The sequence below is a fragment of the Mirounga leonina genome, unplaced genomic scaffold, assembly GCF_011800145.1.
Source record: "Mirounga leonina isolate KUSES-001 unplaced genomic scaffold, KU_Mleo_1.0 Mir_173, whole genome shotgun sequence".
In the NCBI taxonomy this organism is placed as follows: Eukaryota; Metazoa; Chordata; class Mammalia; order Carnivora; family Phocidae; genus Mirounga; species Mirounga leonina.
In genome coordinates, this window is record NW_023270447.1 from 70,858,831 (window position 1) to 70,883,640 (window position 24,810).

The following is a 24,810-nucleotide window of genomic DNA, read 5'->3' on the forward strand; positions in this document are numbered from 1 at the left end:
TAGTTGTTGATCTTCCGTAAGTCCTTCGACCTCCCTGAACCTCCGTTTCCTCACTTGTAATGTGGGAGCCAGAATGCCAGATTTGGAAGGGTCCCTGTGAGATTAAATGCGAAAACAGTACTTTAAAACTGAAGGCACAAAGTGAACGTTAGAGACTTGCTTTTGGAAGGTCTACACTGATAAAAAGCTAACGTTTATGTGTTGAGTTAGGCCCTCCCTCATCCTACTTCGCAGGGACAATTTGTCATCCCCTAGGGCCTTTCAAATCTCTCTTTGTTAGTGGGGGGCCCTCCCTGATCTCTAGGGTACACCCACGCCCGCATGGAGTCAGCCCGTCGCACATTTCCCTAGTATACGGTAACTTCCTCTATTCAAATACTTAAAAAAAAAATGAGTTATAGTTTACCTTTGATGAAATGCACAGACAGAACTTACACATACAGTACCACGAGTTTTGAGAAATGAAAACACCCCTGTAACCCACATCTCTTTCAAGACAGAACATCTCCAGCCCCACAGAAAGTTCTCTGGAGTTCCTCTCCAATGAATCCCACACCTGACCCCAGGCAACCACTGTACCCACTTCTCTCACACTAGGTAAGTTTTGCCTGTTCTAGAACAATATAAATTAAAGCATACAATCTGTTGTGTTTTTTCTTCTTTTTTTAAAGTAGACTCCCTGCCCAGGGTGGAGCCCCAAATGCAGGGCTTGAACTCAGGACCCTGAGATCAAGATCTGAGCTGAGATCAAGAGTCAGAGCTTAACTAACTGAACCACCGAGGCACCCCTAGACTATGTTTTTTTGAATCTGGCTTATTTCATTCAGTATAATCTTCTTGAGATTCATCCATATCCTTTCTCCTCTCCTCTTCCTCCTTCTCCTTCTTTGAGAGTCATCCATATGGGTGTATCAGTAATTTTTAAAAGTTGATTGAAACTGATGAGTAGTATTTCATTATATAACTACACCATAACTTGCGTATCCTTTTTTCCCCCCTGTTGATAGACAGTTGCATTTTTTTCAGTTTGGGGTTGTTATTAACCCCAAATTTGTAGAATATTCTTATACAAATTTTTTTGTGGCCCTGAGTTTTTATTTATCTTGGATAAAGGAGTGGAATTGCTGGATCATAGATTTAATCTTGTAGATTTAATCTTGTAAGAAACTGCAAAATAGTCCTCTAAAGTGGTTGTAGCATTTTACATTTTCACCATCAGTGTGTGAGAAGTTCTGTTGTTCCGCATCCTCCTGAGCATTTGGCATTGCCAAACTTTTTACTTTAGTCATGTAATGGATATAGTACATCTTTTTATGGCATTACTTTTAAAAATAAGATCAATGTTTTTTTAAAAAAGTGATTAATAGAAGTATACAATTGCAAAGGTACAAAAGGCTATTCAGTAAAAAAAGAGGCCCAGGTCACTCGATTTTTCTCCCTACAAGGTATCAGTTTTATGCATGGCTTTTGTCTCCATTCAAATTGTTCTTTTTGACTATCTGAGCTCCTCTCTACCAGCCTGAGCTCCTCTCCAGTGCTAATAAAAGTCCAATAAATATTGTGGATTGAATGCCAGGCACTGTTCTAGACAAGACATATAACCTATTACATCATCTCATTTTGATTCAAGAGGGTAGCAGAGTCCCTTTGGAGGAAGCCTGGAATTAAGTGATATCAATAAAATTTTGTTAACTGAATGAATGTTGATGAAGGAGACCCCTGGGGGTTCTTGCAGGCAGTGCAAGCTGGATCTTTTCTTTTTTTCCCATCACTTCTTACGTGTCAGGCACTGTGCAAACCAAAAACTACACATGCTATTTTTTTTTAAAGATTTTATTTATTTATTTGACAGAGAGACACAGCGAGAGAGGGAACACAAGCAGGAGGAGTGGGAGAGGGAGAAGCAGGCTTCCCACCGAGCACAGAGCCCAATGCAGGGCTCGATCCCAGGACCCTGGGGGTCATGATCTGAGCCGAAGGCAGACGCTTAACGACTGAGCCGCCCAGGCGCCCCTATACGTGCTATTTTTGTTGCCCAGCATTATTTCACCCTCAAGGTAACAGGACCTCAGGTTTTCTCGGGGAAATTGTCTTCCACTCAGCCCGCACTTCCATTGGCTCCAGGTGGGCAGGTGACTTGAGCCTAACCAAGCAAAGCGTCTCAGCCCCTTGGCAACAGTGATTGGTTCAGGGATATGCCCACCATGCAATTTGGGCCAATGAAAGCCAGCCCTGGACTCGTGTTCAAACTGGTGGGCAAGTGGGCTCTCTCCTTTCTACTGGACGTGGAACTGTGGGGCTGGAAACCTGTGAGAGATGAGATCAAGGGAGTTATATATGAAGTTAGGCAGCAAGGCCTAGGGGTGAGGAAAAACGAGAAGGCCAGTGCAGTGCGTGAAAGAGGAGGACCCTTCACTGGGTCAGACAGAGGCCAGAGCTTGAGGGGCCAGGTGGGCCATGGACAGGGATTTGGATTTCACACTGAGAAGCTATTGGAGTCATATGATTTGATTCACATTTTTAAAAGATCATTCTGTGGAGATGACGCTGGGAATGAGGAGCAGGGGCATAGGAAGAAGGGAGACAGTTAGGAGGCATCGAGCTAGAAACCACAGACTTTGGAGTGGGGTAGTAGCTGTGGTGAAAAGTAAGTGATTTAGCGTGGCTCATTTGACAGAGAGAAACACACAGAGAGAGGGGACACAGCAGGGGGAGTGGCAGAGGGAGAAGCAGGCTTCCCGCCGAGCAGGGAGCCCGATGCGGGGCTTGAACCCAGGACCCTGGGATCACGACCTGAGCTGAAGGCAGACGCCCAACGACTGAGCCACCCAGGCGTCCCTACAGGGTTGTTTCTGATGACAATATTTGAGCCACTAGATCCAGCTATACCAAGATCTTCCTCCTGGACTTTCCAGTTACATGAGCCAATAAATTCTTTTTTGTGATTAAAGATAGTTTGATTTGGGATTCTGCCGCTTGGAAGTAAGATGAGTCATAGCTATGTGTATTATTTTATTTTATTTTATTTTTTTAAAGATTTTATTTATTTGACAGAGAGAGAGATAGCGAGAGCAAGAACACAAGCAGGGGGACTGGGAGAGGGAGAAGCAGACTTCCCGCCACGCAGGGAGCCCGACGCGGGACTTGATCCCGGGACCCCGGGATCATGACCTGAGCTGAAGGCAGACGCTCAACGACTGAGCCACCCAGGCGCCCCAACTATGTGTATTATTTTATTAATCTTCAAAAGAAATCTTTAGGATTGCCACTATTAGCCCAATTTTGCCGTTGAGAAAACGGGAGCTTAGAGAGGGAGAGTGAGTTGCCCAGGGCCATATAGAGTTGAAGTGACAGAGGTGGGATTCAGACCAAGTCACTAACCCCAAAGCCTGGGCAATTAACCCTACTGGCCACAGGTTATAAACTATACCCACCCAGGCCTGCCTAATATCATCTTTCTGACTGGCCCTCAATTCCTTTTGCTCTACCCTAAAGGAGAACCCAAGGCCTTTTAGTTCCATGGTGTGGCATGAGACCTTGTGTTCCAAAAGAGCCCTCAAGGGATCAGAATCCCACTTACCTCTTTACATGGTACTTAGGCAAAATGAGAGGGATCTTCAAGTTCTCAAGCAAGTTCTCAGTATTGACCGAGTTATACGTAGAGCATCTTCATGTATGTGAGAGACTCAAAAAACACGTGTCAGTATTGGGAACTGTAATGTATGATAGGATTGATCCTCTTAAAAGAGGCAGAAACTGAGATCAGGGATGCCTGGGTGGCTCACTCCATTAAGTATCTGCCTTTGGCTCAGGTCATGATCCTGGGGTCCTGGGATCGAGTCCCACATCGGGCCCTTTGCTCGGCGAGGAGCCTGCTTCTCTCTCTCCCTCTGCTTCTACCCCATGCTCCTGCTTGCGTGCTCTCTTTCTGTTGTGTGCGTGCGCGCGCGCAAAAATAAATAAAAATACTTAAAAAAAAATAAAACAAAAATTAAGAAGGAGGTTTTTATTCCCGAAAAGGATAAGGAAGGAGTGATGGCAGGCCAGTACAACAAATCTACTTCAGAAAGCTCTGGCCATTCCGTTATGACTTTATGCTGTTGAACCTGGGAATTTGTGTTGAAACGAGGCCAGATTTTGGAGGCAAACAGGCCTGAGTTCAAGTCCAAGGTCTGACACTGAGCTCTTCGAGCCTCCATCATTAGCTCACAGCATTGTTATGTGGCAGTGATTCAGTCATGAATTTTTTGATCGCAACCTGGACAGGATTAAAAGAAGTCATTCTAGTGCAAGAGGAGCACGGAACTTGGATATTGCATGATGTGTGCACAGTGCTCACAAGGATCCTGCCGGGTCAAGGCTTTTAGTACTGTTGCACTGTTTGAGAAGAACGATTTCCTGCCTTCACCGTGCTCTTTCATACTCAGAAAGCCAAGGTCTTGCATGTTACAGTCAAGACACGTCTCTCCCGGGCCTCAGCTGGGGTTCCTGGACCTCTCAGCCATCTGTCTGCCGGACATGAGGCTGGCAGTAGGTGTGCTCAGGAAAAGCATGGGAAGTGCATTGCACACATGGATCCGGATTCAGCAGCATACCCGTGAAAACTGCAGTGAGGGACAGTTGAGGACACCGGCCTGAATCGGCTCCAGTGCAGCTGTGGCCCAGAACAGGAATCCCCACGGCAACTGGTGGGAGCAACATGGATGCTTATCATTTCCCATCAAACAAGGTCCAGAGGTAGGGGAGAGCTTCTGGGCTGGCCGACGATGATGACTCCACAGTGCTGCCCAGGATGCAGGCTCTGGCGCTTTCTCTGCCTTGCCAGTCTCAGGGTCAGCTTTATCCTCAGGCTGGTAGAAAGACAGAGCTGCAGTTCCTAGTGCTCACGCCCGAGCGCCACAGGGTTCAGGGAATGAGGAGAGTCCATACCAGTCTGTGGCTCTCTCTTTGGAGAAAACGTTTCCCAGACGCTCTCCAGCAGAGCCCTCTCGGGTCCCGTTGGACAGAATTGGGTCTCACGACCAGTCTTGAGCCATCCCTGCCTAAGGGAAGGACTCACCATGATTGGCTCAGACGCATCCTCTGGGTGTGGAATGGATTCGGGAGGAGGGGGCTGAGCACGCCACCACGGACCGATGCAGGTGATAGATGTCAAGGGCCTGGTGGGCCCTCAACTACAAAGAGCTCCCTTCCATTTCCATCTTGGAATGCTCCTCTGATTAGGTGATGTGTTCGAGGAAGGCCAATGTTAGATGGCCCTCGCATCCAGGGAGAGCAAGGTCTTTGATAGGGACCTGGTGGAGGCTATTTGTTTATGAGAAACTGAGTTCCATTCAACCTCGATCAAATACAAAGGGGTTTGGGGCGCCTGGGTGGCTCAGTTGGTTAAGCGACTGCCTTCGGCTCAGGTCATGATCCAGGAGTCCCGGGATCGAGTCCCACATCAGGCTTCCTGCTCGGCGGGGAGTCTGCTTCTCCCTCTAACCCTACCCCCTCTTGCGTTCTCTCTCTCACTCTCTCTCTCTCTCAAATAAATAAAATCTTTAAAAAAAAAAAAATAAAATCTTTAAAAAAAAAAAAATACAAAGGGGTTTGTGAAAAGATTTGAGAGAACTGCCAGACCCCTCCAACCATCTCCCATCTCAGCCCCAGCCCTGGTGTCTCTCTCTGTCCACTTACCACACTGCGGTGGTCTTTTGTTGTTGTTGTTTAAACAAACTTGTTATTCCTGTGAATCATCTTATACCTAAAATTCTTTCTTTTCCTTTTCATAAACTATAATCTTCTTTTTGCTTCAATGCCGGGGAGACAGAAGCACCAATCAAAGAGACATAAAAGACTTCTACAGAAGATGCCCTCACCTGAGTTAAATAAGCTGTCAGGATTTTCATAATTTTTGGTGGGAGTGTAACTCAGTGCCAGGCCTAGGGAAGGCTATTGGCAAATATCTATTTAAAAATTTTGGGGGGGAACCTGGCTGGTTTGGTCAGAGCGTGGGACTTTTGATGTCGTGTTTGTGAGTTCAAGACCCATATTGGGTGGAGAGATTACTTAAAAAAATTAAAAATCTTTTTTTTTTTAGATTTTATTTATTTATTTGTCAGAGAGAGAGAGAGCACAAGCAGGGGGAGCGGCAGGGAGAGGAAGAAGCAGGCTCCCCGCTGAGTAAGGAGCCTAATGCGGCTCTTGATCCCAAAACCCTGGGATCAGAACCTGAGCCGAAGGCAGACACAACCGACTGAACCACCTAGGTGTCCCAAAGTTAAAAATCTTTAGGAAAAAAAATTTTTTTAAAGATTTTATTTATATATTTGTCAAAGAGAGAGAGAGTACAAGCAGGGGGAGCGGCAGGCAGAGGGAGAGGGAGAAGCAGACTCCCCTCTGAGCAGGGAGCCCGATGCAGGACTCGATCCCAGGACTCTGGGACCACGACCTAAGCTGACACAGATGCCCAACCGACTGAGCCACTCAGGTGCCCCAGGAGAAAAAAATTTTTTAACTCTGTATAACCTTGGATCAAAAATTTCTATAAATCTGACTTTGAGTTATACTTGTTCATGTACACAAAGATATAAGCAAAGAATACTCATTGCAGTTTTGTTTGTTGTAATAAAGACTAGATGCAATTTAAATGTCCCTCAGTAAGGAAATGCTTAAAGTTAGGTCATTCCATGTAACGTAATACTATGTAGTCACTGAAAAGAATGAAGAACATCTCAATGTAATGCCATGGCACCGTTTCCAAGGTGTGAAATGAGGAAAGTGAAAAATGATATACACAGTATGCCCTTTGTATTTGTTTTTATTTTTGTTTTTAAGTTTTTCTTTTAATTCCAGTTAGTTAACACACAGTGTTATATTAGGTTTTTTTTTTTTAAGATTTTATTCATTTATTTGAGAGAGAGCGAGCAAGAGAGAGAGCACGAGCGGTGGGGGGGAGGTGCAGAGGGACAGAGGGAGAGGGAGAAGCAGACTCCTTGCTGAGCAGAGAGCCTGATGAAGGGCTCGATCCCAGGACCCTGAGATCATGACCTGAGCCGAAGGCAGACGCTTAACGACTGAGCCACCCAGGTGCCCCCCTTTTATCATTTCTATGTGCACCTCCCCTGGTTTCCATGATGGTGATTCGGCTTCCAATGTTTCCCTCCCCGCTCTATCCCCCGCCCCCCCGACCAGGGGGAGGGAACTGTCTGCAGACTGTGCAGACTGGACTAAGCTACTGGAGCCACTTTGCCCTCAGGAGAGCTGGAAGTACCCCAGAGTTTAAGTTCCTGCCTTGGCCCCATTCCCACGCCCACTATGGGCGTGCTTTGGCCAGTGACTGATCAGAATAGAAAGGAAAGCCCAGCTTCATTGCTTCAGGGCAAGACGACACAGAAGTTGTACTTCGACTCCAGCATTCCCAGTGCCCACAGGGATCAGGCAGAGGCTACCGGCTTTGGGATTTTACTGAAACCACATCTTTGTTTGCTCTTTTCCCCATCCCTGTCCTGCTTCCCACACTCCCTTACCAGCTTCTCCTGGGGGGCCTTTCTTAATATATCACCTGTACAAGAATCTTCACCTTGGGCTCTGCTTCTGGAAAAAACAACCTATTTGTTTGCTTTTATTAAAATGACATTTATTTAGGGGCACCTGGGTGGCTCAGTTGGTTGGGCGACTGCCTTCGGCTCAGGTCATGATCCTGGAGTCCCGGGATCGAGTCCTGCATCAGGCTCCCTGCTCGGCGGGGGGTCTGCTTCTCCCTCTGACCCTCCCCCCTCTCATGCTCTCTCTCTCTCTATCTCATTCTCTCTCTCACATAAATAAATAAAATCTTTAAAAAAAATGACATTTATTTATTTGGTCACTTATTTAATTAATACAGACATTCACTATCCCTGTAAAATTCAAATAAAACTGAGCCCACAACGATGTTTAATTTCACAAATCCCAAGTCTGTGGCTCCTTGAGAAGGCAAATTATGCTATTGATTGATTATACATGTGTCCTTTCAGAACTTCGACTGTGTGTTTTCACTCAGACTTGTATTTTGTCTGCTTGTTTTCTCATAGCTGGGATAGTTCTGCATGTTTCATTTGGCAACCTGCCTTTTTTCTTTAAGAATCCATCTTGAATGTTTTTCCATGTCAGCCCATCTAGTCCAGCCTCCAGGGTGACCTTCCTAAATTGCCTGTGACATGAAGCTGCTCTCCTGCTTAGAGCCCTTGAAGTAAAGCTTCCCACAGCCCTTGGAATAAAATCCAAACCCCTGACTTGGCCCCACCCACCACTGCCTGCCCATTCCCGCTCCACGGTGGACTGCCCTGGTTTTCTTGAATGTGCCATATACTCTTTATTGCCTCAGGGCCTTTGCACAGCCCATTTCTTCTTTCTAGAATATTCTTCTCCCTTCTTCTTTGCCCAGCTAACTCCCATTTATCTTTGAGGTCCCAGCAGAAAAGCCTTCCCCTAGGCCCCAGACTGGGTGACATCTCGGGCCCTAAGTCTTTGTACTACATTCTATTTTACCTTTGGAGCCCTTGTAAAGAATTAATTCATCTTGTCATTAATGCACATTGGTCATTAGGCTGCTAATGAATGAATGAATTATCCCTATGACTCTGTTTCATGGTTTTCTCCCTGACTGGAGTACAAGCTCCACAAGGAAAAACTCCCTTCTGTCTCGTTTGCCCACATCACGAGTGACCGGCACAGCTCCAAGCAAGGACGAGAGGCTCAGGGGTTGTTGAGTGAGTGGAAGGAAGAAGTGAAAAGCTGTCGCAGAGCTTCTCTCTGTTTCCCTCTCTCCGAGGCAGCCCTGTCTCTTGTCTCCGCTGTGCTCAGGGGCCTCCTTGCTTCTCCTGTCTGCAGACCAAAGGCTACTGCTCTCGGTTAGTTGCTGTTCTTCCTCACTTTGGCCTCCCCACAGCATGCCCTCAGCCAACTGCAGTCCCGACTCTACACCAGGACCTTTCCACCCTGGAGCCCACCACCAGCTGCCCGTGGCTTTTGGGTCCCTGTGCTCAAGTCCTTGGGAAAGAATCTTCTTTGGCTCAACCCAACAAAAAGACTGGGGTCCCTCAGGCCAGGGATCCATCCTAGGCATTCCTTGCTGGCCAGGACCGCCCTAGGAGGGACTGTGAGAGCCAAGCCAGCTTAAGTCAAAAGGGGAAGTTGAATGTGGCAGGAAACTTGACTGGCATTTTTGCCACAAATGTAAAAGGGAACCAAAAATACAAAGGACTTTATTGTTCTGTTTTGTTTCTGGTTTAAGAAAATCTAGGTGGCTGCTACCACTGTCTAGAATGCTTCTTCACATTCACAGCGCCTTTTGGGGCCATCTGTCCAGCTCTGATTCTCTGGGAACTGACCCGTACCACGGAGAAGTGTGTGTATATAGATATATGCATCCCAGAGGCCAGAGCTGATGGGTTCCAGGCTGAAAACTTGGCTCAAACTAGGTCAGTTGGAGTCCTTGGGCTGAGAATTTGGAATTTATCACAGAGCTCCAGAACTGACCCCGCAATTTACCACCAGATGCTGAGGAAAGCAAGAAGGAGGAGGAGGAAAGGAAGGAGGAGAAGGGGGAAGAAAAGGAGGAGGATAAAGAGGAGGAGGAGGAAGAGAAGGGAGACTACAGAGAGAAAGGAGAGACCAGACTTTCATTGACTCAATAAATATTCACTAAAGGGGGCACCTGGCCGGCTCAGTCAGAAGAGCGTGCAACTCTTGATCTCAGGGTCCTGAGTTCGAGCCCCACGTTGGGCGTAGAGATTATATAAAAATAAATAAAATAAATAAATAAATATTCACCAAGCAACAACAGTGTGTCAGGCACTGTTCCGTGTGCTCGGGATGCATCTATGAAACACGAAAGCCGAAATCCCTGCTCTCTTAGAGGGTACATTTTAGTAGGGAAGAGACCATAAGGGATATAAGAAAAATAATAAGTGGTGGTAGGAGCTAAGGAGGAAAAAGAACGAAAGCTAGGAAGTGGGGTAGGAAGTGTAGGGGCAGGACAGGGCAGGTACTGAAATAGTAAAGATCTGAAGGAAGATGGAGCTCCTGGGTGGCTCAGTTGGTTAAGCACTCTTGATCTCAGCTCAGGTCTTGACCTTAGGGTCGAGAGTTCAGGGCCCGTGTTGGGCTCCATGCTGGGTGTGGAGCCTACTTAAAAAAAAAAAAAGATCTGAAGGAAGACAGGATGCTGTCACGTGGCGGGGGCGGGGGGTGAGGGAACAATCCAGGGAGAGGCAATGGTTAGAGCCAAGGCCCTGAGGGGGAAACTGTGGCAGCAGCAATATGGGGAAGGGGACAGGAGTGGGAGATTCAGGCCGGGAAGCCACAGGGGCAGAATCTGGGGTCCTCTTAGGAGGCCACGGCAAGGTTCCAGGCCCAAGGTGCCAGTGGCTTGGACCTAGGGGATAGCAGTGGAGTTGGTGGGAAGGGTCAGATTCTGGACGTATTTTGAGGGTAAAGCCAACAGAACTTGCCATAGATTGCAGAGAGGTGTCGGAAACAAGAGAGCTAAGGCTGACTCCCGCGGGGGACTGGCAGAGCCCCCAGAAAGGGCCCAAGTGGCCGCCAGAGGGCAACTGCAGACGACGGGTGGCTTTGCTGCTTTCTGGATCCAGAGCCTCTTGCCTGCAAATCTGGCCCTGGGAACCCATAACCTGCACTCTGATCATTCTTAAAAAAAAAAAACCCCACTCCCACCCTTTCTGCATAAGCCAGTTTGAGTGGGTTTCCATCAACTGAGAGATAATCCCCTCCTGATGCGCCCCTCCATTTCTCATTTCAGCGACCTGAAACCTTGTAATTCTTCATATACGTGTCTGTCTCTACCACTGGACCCTGAGCTCCCCGAGGGCAGAGACTTCATTGTCCACATCCGCATCCTCAGGAGCTAGTGCAGGGCCTGGCTTAGAAAAATCTTATGATTGCTGCCCATTCACTGGACTCCAACATAGAAAGCATCCAATGTGAAGAGCATCTCATTCCTACTCCAACCAAAGCAACTGTACTTTTTCTCTTTAATATATTGGACTTCCAAGTAGCTTCCCTCTGAAACCAGATTCTCTGGTTTAAAAAAGTGCAAAAGAGTTTAAAAAAGCACTGTCTACTCCCAGATAAGTGTGGCAGACTGTATACACACTTTGTGTCCCTTCTGACAAAAAGGAGAGGAAAGTCGATTGAGCTGAATCTACACCAGCAAGAGCACCACAGAGAAGCAGACCCCAAAGCTCCAGGGACGGTAGAGCCAAGGGGCTCTGGTCTCCACGAGAGGGGGCCAGGCACTGGAGCCTTGCTGAAATGCTGTGTTGAATGAGTAGACCTCAGATCCCTCTCCTAGTTTTCGTACCACCGACACACCATTTTCAACCTCTGCCTCCCAAAGTTGAATTTTGCTCGAATTTATGAACATTTTAAGTACCAATTAACTATTTTCATGTCCTCTTTGAAATTTTTGGTCAAAAAGAGGTCAAATGAATAAAACCTTTTACAAGGACAATAGTAACCTTTGACAAATCCGAGCAGTAAGAATTATTCACAAAAAGTCTTTATTTGAGCCATAAAATTTGTATCTTGGAAGCCTATGTACTTTGATATGAAATATTGGAAGTGATATTCTGATCCAAAATAGAAGGGATTGTAGTGGTTTGGATTACTTAGATTCATCATATTCTTTTTCTTTATTTTATTTTCTTTATTTTTATTTTTTTAAAATAGGCTCCATGCCCAGCGTGGGGCTTGAACTCACAACTTGGAGATCAAGTGTCACATGCTGCACTGACTGAGCCAGCCAGGCACCCCAGACTCATCGTTTTCAATAACTTCATTTTTACAAAAGATTTTATTTATTTATTTGAGAGAGAGAGCACAAGCAGGGGGAGAGGGAGAAGCAAGCTCCCCGCTGAGAAGGGAGCCCACCATGGGGCTCCATTCCAGGACTCTGGGATCATGACCTGAGCCGAAGGCAGACACTTAACCGACTGAGCCACCCAGATGCCCCTTCAATATCTTCATTTAACATGGAATTCAGATCTATAGGCAAACTTCTACATGCTTGCACAGAAAAGCTTTTCTCAGAGTAAGACAAATATCACCTGCCTCATGTTTCTCAGAGGGATTTTTTTTTTAAGTTTTATTTACTCAAGTAATCTCTGCCTCCAATGTGGGACTTGAACTCACGACCCTGAAATCAAGAGTCACATGCTTCTTGCCCTGAGCCAGCCAGGTGCCCCTCCCAGAGGGAATTCTTGATACCTCTATACCATCAGTACCCAGACTTACACACTGTTTCCAAAATATCTCATGTGTTTCAAAATATTTGTTACCACTTTGAGTGTTTCATCCCAGCAGATTGTCTTGGAATTTTGGAAGTTCTTCCAGACATTTCTCTTTCAGGATTCTAATTGATACCACATAAATACAATAGTTAGTAAGATCTATAGGGTCATCAGTCCACGGGGAAAGCTTTACTGTCAATGTGCCCACCAGCGGAATGGTGTTAGTCTAAAGTAACAACTTTCTCATTTCCAGAGCTTCCAAATGTGATGTTTCCTTTGGTCCAAGATGCGGTGTTGACTAGTTACATGCAAGCCAGGAAAACCAGTGCTTTGGCAATTGCACAAAGGCGTCTTGGTTTTAGCTACTAATTGTTTGGAGTTGAAACTACCTTCTTGAGCTGGACCTGATACTGTGAAAGTCAATCTCATAAAAGGAACTTTGTTCTGTATTTTGCATGAGGAGATGCTTTAAAAAAAAAATTCAAACCTTTCTTCTGTGTCAAATGATGTCTTACGCACATAGAACACAGCTCTTGGAATTAAAATTATGATAACATCCAGGAAGATTAGAACAGAAGAGCTGTAAATCCTGGTATGGGAATGTCACAGAAAGTACAAAAGAACAGAGATGGAAAATAACTGAGAAATTATCAGAACCTTAGAGGGCCAGTCTAGGAGGTCTACTATCTCCATTTCAGGAGTTCCAGAAAGAACAGAGGAAACAGAGGGGAGGAAATCCTCCAAGAAAACAATTCAAGAACTCCAAAGAACACTGGTTACCATAGTGAGGCCCACTAAATTCCCAGGAAAGTAGATGAAAATTGGCATATGCTGTGTTACATTGGCAGGAAATTTCAGAACAATAGGGACAAAGAGAAGATGTTACAAGATTGCAGAGAGAAAAACAAGTTTTCCACAGGCATGCACACACAGAGAGTCTGGTTATGGTGTAAAACTTGCTATACAAAGGACATTGATTCTGTTATGGTGCAAAAAGCAATATGTGCAAGGGTGTACTTTTTTTTTTTTTAAGATTTTATTTATTTATTTATTTGACAGAGAGAGACACAGCGAGAGAGGGAACACAAGCAGGGAGCGTGGGAGAGGGAGAAGCAGGCCTCCCGCAGAGCAGGGAGCCCCATGCAGGGCTCGATCCCAGGACCCTGGGATCATGACCTGAGCCGAAGGCAGACGCTTAACGACTGAGCCACTCAGGCGCCCCAAGGGTGTACTTTTTTTGAGAGTGAATGAAGTGTGGGTAAACTCATTTGGTCTGTCTGGAAGTACATGTCACTCTTCTGGGAAATGGTTCTGTCCCTCCTTCCTTCGCATATACCATGTGTTTCGAGTGGGTGCTCCCCAGTCTTAGAGGCCCCTTCCTCCGTGGCCATGTTATATCAGAACCACCTCCAAAATTATGAAAACAGAGCTCAAAAGTCATTACTGATTTCCTGCTGGGAGGTAAAGATGGAAGCTTCCATAGCTGCTGGCTGCCATGAGCCCAGGAGATGTTTAAGAGACTAGAGTCCAGGCAGAGAGAAGCAGAGGTGAGATTTGGCTGAGTCATAGCCCTTGGATCTGGCTGTCCCTGAAACTAGTGCAAGCTAGACCTTATGCTTTCTGTGGCGGTGTGAGGTCTTCCAAAACAAAACACAACAAAACACATTTGTCTGACCTGAGTTCCCGTCACTTAAAACAATCTTGTGCATAGTACAGAAACGTAAAGGGCAACCATACTTTCTGGTGTAGTAATTAATCATTAGAACTGACATGTATTGGGACTTAGGCGATGCCAGGCACTGTGCACATGTTTTCAGCATATTATCTTGCTGAATCCTCCCAAGAGACCCGCGAGGTAGATCCTTTTATCATCTCCATAAACCAGAGAAAGAAACTGAGGGCACAGCAGGTGGGTTACTTCTTCACACTCTGAGATTAAAGCTCAGGCACTTAGGAGACCCATCGGAGACCCTCCCCTCAATGGGACCCCTCCCTCCTGCTCCACACTCCACTCCTCACACCGCCTCCCCACCTTTGTCTTCTGCCAGGATGCCCTTCCTCCTAGCTCCCCCCTGCCAAATCCTACTCACCCTTCAGATCTGTTCAAAAGTGTCCTGCCCTGGGGGGCCTGGCTGCCTCAGCCAGTGGAGCGCACGACTCTTGATCTCAGGGTCGTGAGTTCAAGCCGTACATTGGGCATGGAGCTCACTTAAAAATAACAAATTATAATAATAAGTGTCCTGCCCTGCTCCATCCTGAACTCCTCATCCTCAAATACAGATTACTTCCTAGCTTCTTCTCTCTCCTCATCCCAGAGGCAAAATATTATGAAATTAAGGGCATAAGCTCTGTTCAGATGGAATTTATATCCTAGCTCTACCACTGACTTTTTTAACATACCTGGGTTTTGACACATCTGGACTTCAGTTTCTTCATCTGTAGAATGGGACAAGCTAGTACTGCCTTACAGGGTTCTTGGGAGGATTAACTGAGTTTAATACATGCCTATAACAAGTTCTTGGTGCCTGCTTTGTAGTGAGCATTCAATAAATGTTAGCTAGTGTGAATGCTAGCATATGACTCTATCCTCAAGCAACCCCCTTCCTCTTTCTAAGCCTTAGATTCTTTATCCGTAAGGTGGACACAATGATAGTCCAGCCTGCATGATTAGCATGAGATTGAGATCAGCTACTGCTCGTGAGCACCTGACATTATCAGCACACCATGAACAGGAGCTGCCGGAAACTGATGTCTCCATCTCCATCTATTTCGAGATCTTCCACAGTGTACTTTTCTGGGGTTCTGTCTCCACCCCAGCATTGGCATCTCCGGGGCAGAGATCCTCTGTGGTGATCCAAGTGGCTACTCACCGAAGACCTCTCCCCGCCTTCCAACTGATTGGCTTCCCAGTTAGGAACTCAACATTTGAGTCTGGTTAGGTTCTTTTAAAAATAGTTCCTGATTGCATATGAAACACACAATCCAATCTCCTTATTAAAAATGTATGCATTACTGCTAAGGCTAAAATCTGCTTTGAGCATCACGCCAATCCCAACCATTTCAGAGCTGCCCACTGCTATCAGTTTGAGGGCTTAGTTTTATTGAAGCTGCTCAGTACTTGGGTACTTTCAACCTGGAGACCGATATCTTTCTTCTATTCTGGAAAAATCCTCACCCCTTGTTTCTTCCAGTGCGGTCTCTTTGCCATTTGCCCCATTCTCCACTCCTGGAATGCTGGTTAGATGCTCTCAGTCTAACCTCCAAATGTCTTAATTTCTCTCTCTTTTCCCGCCTCTCTTTTCCTTTTGGGTCAGTTTCTTAGTAGTATCTTCATTTCCCCCCACCCCCCGACATTTGGTTGTGTTATAATAGGCAATAAAGAATGCTTTAGACACCAGTGAGGTGTCTAAACACTTCACAACAATTTTGAAAGGCACATGATATTAATATTAAAATATAGCAATATCGGGACACCTGGGTGGCGTCTGCCTTTGGCTCAGGTCATGATCCCAGGGCCCTGGGATCTTGTCCCGCATCGGGCTCCTTGCTCAGCTGGGAGCCTGCTTCTCCCTCTCCCTCTACCTGCTCTGCCTGCCTCTCCCCCTACTTGTGCTCACTCACTCGTTCTCTCTGAAAAATAAATAAATAAAAATCTTTTTAAAAAATGTAGCCATATAAAATAAAAACTTTTTCACTAACAAATGTTAAAAGTAAAATGTAATTGTACTTCTTTTAAAAGTCTTATCCATTTTGAAAAACTGGATATTGAATATAAAAATTTTTTTTTTAATATGGAGAGGTACCTGGGTGGCTCAGTCAGTTAAGCATCAGACTCTTGATTTCAGCTCAGGTCACAATCTCAGGGTCGTGAGATCGAACCCAGCCTCAGGCTCTGTGCGCTCAGCATGGAGTCCACTTGAGATTCTCTCTCTCCCTCTCTCTCTACCCTTCCCTTCCTCCGCTCACTCTCTCTCTCTAAAATAATAATAATCTTTTTTTAAAAAATTGAAGTATGGAAAAAAAATTTCTCACCAAAACATTTCAAGAACCATTGGCTAACATTTGTCTTTTAAGTGCCTTGAGTACAATATTAGGAGGCGGAACAATTTTTTTCAAAGGCGAGTAATAACATTCAGTTTGTGAATGTTTATTGGATTTAGCCCAAAGGGAAGTGAAGGTGAAATGTGCCTGTCGGTCTCTGATACGCTGCTCCGCACCCGCCCCATGCCTGGCACAAGCAGGCAACCCCCTTTGCCTCACTTGGGACTCCAGCGCCATAATGATTACAAAACAGCCATTCAGACTACACTCAGTAGCCCGGAGGTTGGAGGGCCCTGAAAGCTGTGGCCAGTACCACCTGCTTCCAGCAGGAACAAAGATCCCTCTGTCGCTGAATTACTTTCCAAGACCTTCTTAACCTGTGACCTTTGCCATGTAAAGTCTTTTATTGCTATTCCTGTTTACTCATGATGACTGCAATTTGTGTCTGGAGATTTTTTTTTTCCCCAGATATGCCTGCCGTCCTTCTGCTTCCTGATGACAGAGAACATTGGCGGTCCATGGGGCCACGGCTATCTTTTGCCCTTTTTATTGTCCTTTGGTTTGTTCCCCATCAAGGCATTTTGGGGCAGAAAGAAAAACTGGGAAGTCAATCACAACACACACATTTCTCAAGCTGAGTAACCTCTGATAACACAAGATCTAATTTAGCTTGCCCCTGGAGAAAATTCAAGCAACTTTGGTGCTTATTCAAACATTCAGACCATGGTGTCAATTTCTAGCATAAATCACAGCTCTCAACACACATGTGCTTTCTTTTCCTTTTTTTTTTTTAAGATTTTATTTATTTATTTGACAGAGAGAGACATAGCGAGAGAGGGAACACAAGCAGAGGGACTGGGAGAGGGAGAAGCAGGCTTCCCGCTGAGCAGGGAGCCCTACGCGGGGCTCGATCCCAGGACCCTGGGATCATGACCTGAGCCGGAGGCAGACGCCTAACGACTGAGCCACCCAGGCGCCCCACACATGTGCTTTCAAAACAAAAATAAAAGCAAGCCATTTAAAAATAATGTTTTCCTAAATGTCACTTGATGGATTTTTACAGCAGATTTGGGTATCCAAAACTCAATCTTGAGTTATTTTTGAAACAGATAAACTGAAATGTGTTCACCAATGGAATAAATTCAGTACATGTAGCGAACTTGTTTACATGTTTCTTATTTAAAGGCAGTAGGGAATTTATATTCTGCAATATCCAATCTGCAAATCAGGTTATTTTTACTCAGAATTGCATTTTATAGATAATAGAGCATCACAGACTGTGTCCTAGGGTAGGAAATGTGGGTTTTTGACAGGAGTCCACACAAAAACTCTTGTTGAGGTACTTTCCCAAATTAGTAGCATGTAATTTTTTATTACTTTCCCAGAAAAACAGGGAAACACTATAAACACATTACCCTTACAGATAAAAAGAGGTAACAACCGGTTGCTCTATTATTCTTTACTGTAAACATTTTTTTTAAGTTCAGTATAATTAGATGTTTAGACATTTCTATGTTCATTGTTCATTCACAGGAGATAACTAAGTAAACCACTTGAGACTGTTTTAAAAGCTAAATCTTTTTTAAAAATTTTATTCAGCTTTTTCATTTTAATTCCAGTAGAGTTAACATATGGTGTTATATTAGTCTCAGGTGTACAATATAGTGATTCACCAATTCTATACCTTCCTCAGTGCTCGTCATGCTAAGTGTGCTCTTTGAAAGCTAAATCTTAATATTGAACCCTTTTGTTCATCTTCTGGTATCCAGATTAAAATCTGTGGAAATGAAATGGGAACATGATCAGAAAGAATTTATATTGGCTAGGGTCTTAGGCCAAGTGTCTTCTGAATGACAGGAAAGGGAAGTTCTGCTCATTTTACTAATTACTCATTTTTCATCTTGAAATAACTGCTGCTTTCTACCTTCTTCATGGCACTTTTGTTTGCTTGCTTTTTTGTAGGAAAGGATATGAATAAGGCCAGATCTTATTGGTTTCTTATCGGGAGAATGTTTCTCACATCCTTTTTCTTCTTTTTTTCTGTTAATATTGAGGACTGCAGGACAGGTTTCCTTTGGGCTTCCTAAGCCTTTGGTCTCTTGGCAACAGTGTCTGGTCAGATCACAGATGCCAGTGGGTTGGGGAGAGTTGGATTTGACACGGGACTCAGGGCACTGTCTCTAGGAACCCAGGAAGTAGGAAGGCATGCTCAGATTGATTACTATCTCTGTCAGATAAACTTGGTCCAACATCCAGCTCTATGGGGTGAGGTTTTTCAGCTGAGTCACACTGCCTGGGTTGAGCATCCCATGCACAATGAAAGTCTTTTTTTTTTTTTTTTTTAAGATTTTTTATTAGAGAGAGATAGCAAAAGTACAAGCAGGGGGTATGGTCAGAGGGAGAGGGAGAAGCAGACTCCCCCTGAGCAGGGAGCCCGATGTGGGGCTCGATCCCAGGACCCTGGGATCATGACCTAAGTGGAAGGCAGATGCTTAACCAACTGAGCCACCCAGGCGTCCCACAATGAAAGTCTTGACTGAACACTGACTTCTGGTTCCCTGGGTGTGTGGTCTTGGAGCAGTGACCGGATAGAGAGATGGAGGCTGGGGTTGTAATGATGGCCCACAACAGAGTAGTACTCTTGCCTAAACCCAGGGCCCTCCTGGTCTCTGTGATCAACAGCTGCCTGGACACCTCCATGATGGAGAGAGAGATTAGGGCCATCTCTGGGGTAGGGTAAGAGGAGGGTTTTGGCCTGGCCCGGTGAAGCTGCTCACCTAGCTCTTCCTCATGTCCACTTGTTAATTTGTATGCTTTTGAAAGTCCGTTGTAATCATAATCATGCCCTGTCCCCACTTTTTTTCATTTCTTTTTTTTTTAAAGATTTTATTTATTTATTTGAGAGAGAGACAGAGCAGGGGGAGGAGCAGAAGGAGAGGGGCAAGCGGACTCCACACTGAGTGCAGAGCCCGATGCAGGGCTCGATCCCACGACCCTGAAATCACGACCTGAGCCAAAATCAAGAGCTGGATGCTCAACCGACTGAGCCACCCAGGCATCCCTTCAATTCTTAATAGAGTTAAATTTCCATAGAATGAAATCCTCAGGTCATAAGTATGCAGTCAGATGGGTTCTGACAAAGGCATACACCAGGTAACCCACCCTTCTCAAGATAAGGAATATTTTCATCACCCTTCAAAGGTCCTTCAGCTCTCCTCTGTTAATCTCCCCCACCTCCATCCCAAGCAACCGGTGCATTCCTGATAATAAAGCACAGGAGGAGTTTGGTGTTCCGATTTTTGCAAATTGTGTTATAGCATAAGCAACTACTCGTAGTAATGCATAAAAGGAAGTCAGATTTGGGGCGCCTGGGTGGCTCAGATGGTTAAGTGTCTGCCTTCGGCTCAGGTCATGATCCCAGGCTCCTGGGATCGAGTCCCACATCGGGCTCCCTGCTCCTTGGGAGCCTGCTTCTCCCTCTGCCTCTCTCTCTCTCTCTCTCTCTCTCTGTCTCTCATGAATAAATAAATAAAATCTTAAAAAAAAAAAAAGGAAGTCAGATTTATCGACTCATTGCCAAGCACTTCACGAATATTACCTCATTTGTGTCTCACCGCAACCTGGTCAGGTATCAATAGCCCAGTTTTACAGGTGAGGCAACTGAGGCCCAGGTCGGTCAGGTGGCTTAATTAATAACACCGGTCCTAAGTGGTGGGACTGCCGTTGGGAAGCCAGGCTATGAGACTCCCAAGTTTCTGTCCCATTCTGCTCACATTGCCTCCACATAATGCCTTACAAGTAACATTTTTTTTTTTTTTTTTTTAATAACAGGGGACTCCTGAGGTGGGACAGAGGCCAGACTTGACCTAGAAGGTACCAGAACCCGGGGTCTGCAGGCCCTCGGGAAGGTATGCTGCAGTCGGCTCACTTGAGAGCAGACCATTGAAGCAAGCTGATGCAGCGTTGGCAACCAGCATGAAATCAGCCACAGTAAGAGGGTTCACTCCAAGGAAATCGGCAAACGCTGCAGACCCAAGCTGTCTTTTCACCCTGGGGCCAGTTGGTGGACACTGAATGGCATGCTGCCAGTGACACCTGTCAGGCCGATCGCCCTTGCCTGTGCAGAATCGTCCACTGTCAGATCAGCCCTCCTGAACAGCAGAGTGGAAGAGGCCCAGGAGACCAGCATCACAGCTGAGTTCGGCAGTCCACTAGGTGGGTGATCCTTGAGCTCATTGCTCACCCTTGAGTTTCGGGTTGATCCCCTGAAAATGAGGGGAGGAGCAAGCCAAGGCATATGGAGTTAGGATCCTGATCGCACATCTACTTGCGACTTTCTGAATCTTCTAGGCCATATGGGGCGCCTGGGTGGCTCCGTCGGTTAAGCGGCTGCCTTCAGCTCAGGTCATGATCCCAGAGTCCTGGGATCGAGCCCCACATCGGCCTCCCTGCTCAGTGGAGAGCCTGCTTCTCCCTCTCCCTCTGCCTGCCTCTCTGCCTACTTGTGCTCTCTCTCTCTCTCTGTCAAATAAATAAATAAAATCTTAAAAAAAAAAATAAATCTGACTCTTCTAGGCCATAGGGCCCAGGCAGAGATGGGCAGGACCAGGCAGGTTTTAACAGTCTCTTAGCCATTAATAATGTAGAAGGCTGCCTGGTGAGATAGGCCTTAAGTTTTGGTTTGGCAAGAGAAGCTGTTATTTTAAAATGACTGCTTGCTTCTCACCCTGGAAGGACACAGAAAGTCACCTAGGGGCTGAGTTGTCTAGGCAAGGATTCCGGGAGTGACCCCTATTAGGTATATAATGTAAGGCTGGTTTGCTCCCTATCTCTTTGCCTGTCTGTCTCTCTGCCTGTCTATCTCTCTCCGTGTGTGTGTGTGGGGGGGGGGGCAAACTTTGTACCCTGACAAGGGCTGCTTCTCCAACTGGAGTCTCGACGGAGACAGAAGGAAGGAAGGAAGGAAATTTGCTTTATGGGAATGACCAGCTGGAGACCCTGAGACCCCTTCCCTTTGAGGGTCAGTGTTTTTAGACCATTTCTGTAGGACTAACATGTCTTCTAGTCTCTTTCTGGAATTCCTTGTCATTAGACGCTGTTCTTCTGAACTCAATTCTCTTTATCCCCCTCAGATCTGAAGTTAATTTAGAAAAATTTGAGGGGTGCCTGGGTGGCTCAGTGGGTTAAGCGTCTGCCTTCGGCTCAGGTCATGATCTGGGGTCCTGGGATTGAGCCCCGAGCAGGGAGCCTACTTTTCCTTCTTCCTCTGCCTGCCACTTCCCCTGCTTGTGCTCTCTCTCTGTCAAATAAATAAATAAAATCTTAAAAAAGAAAAATTAGAAAATGCACGTAAACGAAATTAAGGCCAGCATGGGGAAAAGGGACCGCCGCCCCCAGATCTCACAAGCGCAGATATTGCTGCGAACTTTCTCGCCCATTCAGGCTGCCTTTCGTTTATATTCAAATACACACATAGAAGAGATCTCACTATATATGTGCATTTGCAGCCTCTGTTTTTACCGGACATATTCGTCATAGAAATGTACAAGTGCAGCATCGTTGTCCAATGGTTATCATGTATTCTTCTGGAGCTATTTCCATCCCATTATTAATTTAATCCAACCCCTGAAGCTAACAGTGAGATCGTTCGCTCTAATTTTTGCCACTAATGTATTTATCGTACTTGTTTAAGAACAACCATATTACTGTCCTTGTTTCACGGACTTAAAACTTTTTTTTTGACTTTTTTTAACCTCTTCTCTCCTCCTCTCCTTCCAAGCACCCCCGCCCAAAGGTAATCAGTTTGAACCTTGTGAACATGATAATGTATATCCTTCTACATCTTTCCTCATGCTCATATAGTTATTATATATATATACACACACACTTTATCGTGGTTTTTTTGTCCATAATAGGATCGTGTTATGTACGTTTCCGTGCAATTTCTTTCTCTCACCTGACAATTTGACATGGAGGATCTTACCAGTCAATGAATGGAATTACCTCATTTTTTCTTTTAATAGCTGCAAGATATTCCATAGTGGTGATGGGCCACCACAGACTCGACCATTCTCCTACCCATGGGCATTCAGGTTCTTTGCAGATTGCGTTCTGTTTTGTTTTTTTTTGACTCTCCAAACAATATTGTGATTAACATTCTTATGCATCTGTCCTTTTACTATGCCTTCAATTCTATCGAATACTTTTCCAAATGGACAAGTTTAAATTGTAAATTTTAATTTAAAATTCACATTCTCACAGCCTTGCTAAGAGCCATGGTTATCATTGTCTTTAATTTCACCAGGTGAGAGACAAAATATAGTATTTTATTGTTATTTAGATTTTCATTTATTTGATTACTAAGGAGGATGAACATCTTTTCATATACTTACTGGCCATTTGGAGTCCCTCTCTTATAAATTGCTTGTTCACATTCTCTGCCAACTTGTTTTAGAGAGTTTGCCTTTTTCTTATCAAGTTATAAGAGCTCTGTATGAAATCAAACTATGGAAGCTCTTTTATCTGTCATCTGTGTTACAGGTCATTTTATTGGTTAGGCATTTGTCCTTTGGCTTTGTTTTTGCTTTTAAAATGTTTATGGGACAAATACATCTATCTTTTCTTTAAAACTTTACTTCCTATCTTGCATAAAATTATCTCCCTGAACTCAGAGTCATTCACATATTCTTCTAGTTTTTCTTCTAAAATTTTTGTTTTATTTTCATATATATTTTTTTCTCTTAAAGATTTTATTATTTACTTGAGAGAGAACAAAAGTGAGAGAAATCATGAAGGAGAGGGAGAAGCAGACACTCCACTGAGCAGGGAGCCCGATGCAGGGCTTGATCCCAGGACCCTGAGATCATGACTGGAGCCAAAGGCAGACGCCCAACCGACTGAGCCACCCAGGCGCCCCAATTTTCATATATATTTTTATATATATTTTAAGTATTTTATTTGTTTATTTGAGAGAGACAGTGAGCAAGAGAGAGCACAAGTGGGGAGGGGCAGAAGGAGAGGGAGGAGCAGACTCCCCACTGAACAGGGAGCCCCACTCCATCCCAGGACCCCAGGGATCATGACCTGAGCTGAAGGCACTTAACTGACTGAGCCAAGCAGACACCCTTATTTTCATATTTAAATCTTTTACCTGTCTGGAATTCACTTTTTAAAAAAGATTTTATTTATTTATTTAGAGAGGAGACTGCGGGGGGGCAGGGGGAGGTGCAGAGGGAGAGAGAGAAAGAGTCCTAAGCAGACTCCATGCTGAGTGCAGAACCCGACAGGGGGACGGGGCTCTATCTCACAACCCTGAGATCACAACCTGAGCCAAAACCAAGAGTTGGACGCTCAACCAACTGCGCCACCTGGGTGTCCCTGGAATTCCTATAATAAGGATTTAATAAGGTATAAGAGGGGAGTAAGCCAGCTTCATTATTTTCTAGAGTACACCAACACCCGTTGTGCTAGAATCATTTAATACATGACCACCTTTTTTATCTGAAATTAAATACCACCTTTGCCATTTGTTATACATGCCTATTTGCAGGTGTGTGTTTATATATATGTGTGTGTATACATACATATGAGTCTATTTCTGGATTCTGTTTCTTTTTTCTTTTTTTTAAAGGACTTTATTTTTTTTTAAGATTTTATTTATTTATTTGACAGAGAGAGTGAGAGAGCACAAGCAGGAGGAACAGTAGCGGGAGAAGGAGAAGCAGGCTCTCTGCTAAGCAGGGAGCCTGATGCGGGGCTCCATCCCAGGACCCTGGGATCATGACCTGAGCCGAAAGCAGATGCTTAGCCATCTGAGCTACCCAGGTGCCCCCTTTTTCTTTTTTTTAAGATTTTATTTGTAAGTACTATCTATACTCAACCTGGGGCTCGAACTCACAACCCTGAGATCAGGAGTTGCATGCTCTACTGAATGAGCCAGCCAGGCACCCCTGGATTCCATTTATTGCTTTTAATTTTATCATATTTAATATATTTATTGTTACAATATTATAATATTTGCTCACTTCTATTGGCTGGTATGGCAAGACCCCATCTTTATTTTTCTCCTTTACAATTTTCTTGGCTGGTCTCAAATGTTATTCCTCTGCATGAAGTCTGAAATAATTGCATATTCCCCTCTGTGTTTAGCTCTTGTTTTATATCATTCTATAAGATTTTATACTTTTCTACAATTAGGTGCAGTAACTTTTTTTAATTGTGTGGCTTTCCTAAAATATTTTTTCTAATTGTTTATTGTAAACACAAAGAAAAACTCTTTTGATTTAGTCATATTTGTCTTGTTGTTATCCTCCTTGCCAAATTAGTTTTCCTAATCTGACAACAAATTATGGTAAACTTGGTGGCTTAAAGCAACAGACATCTTCTCTCTCACAGGTGCAGAGGCCAGAAGTCCAAAATCAAGGTGGCAGGGCCGCGCTCTGTAGGGATGCGTCCTTCCTTGCCTCTTCCAGCTTCTGATGGCTCCAGGTTTTCCTTG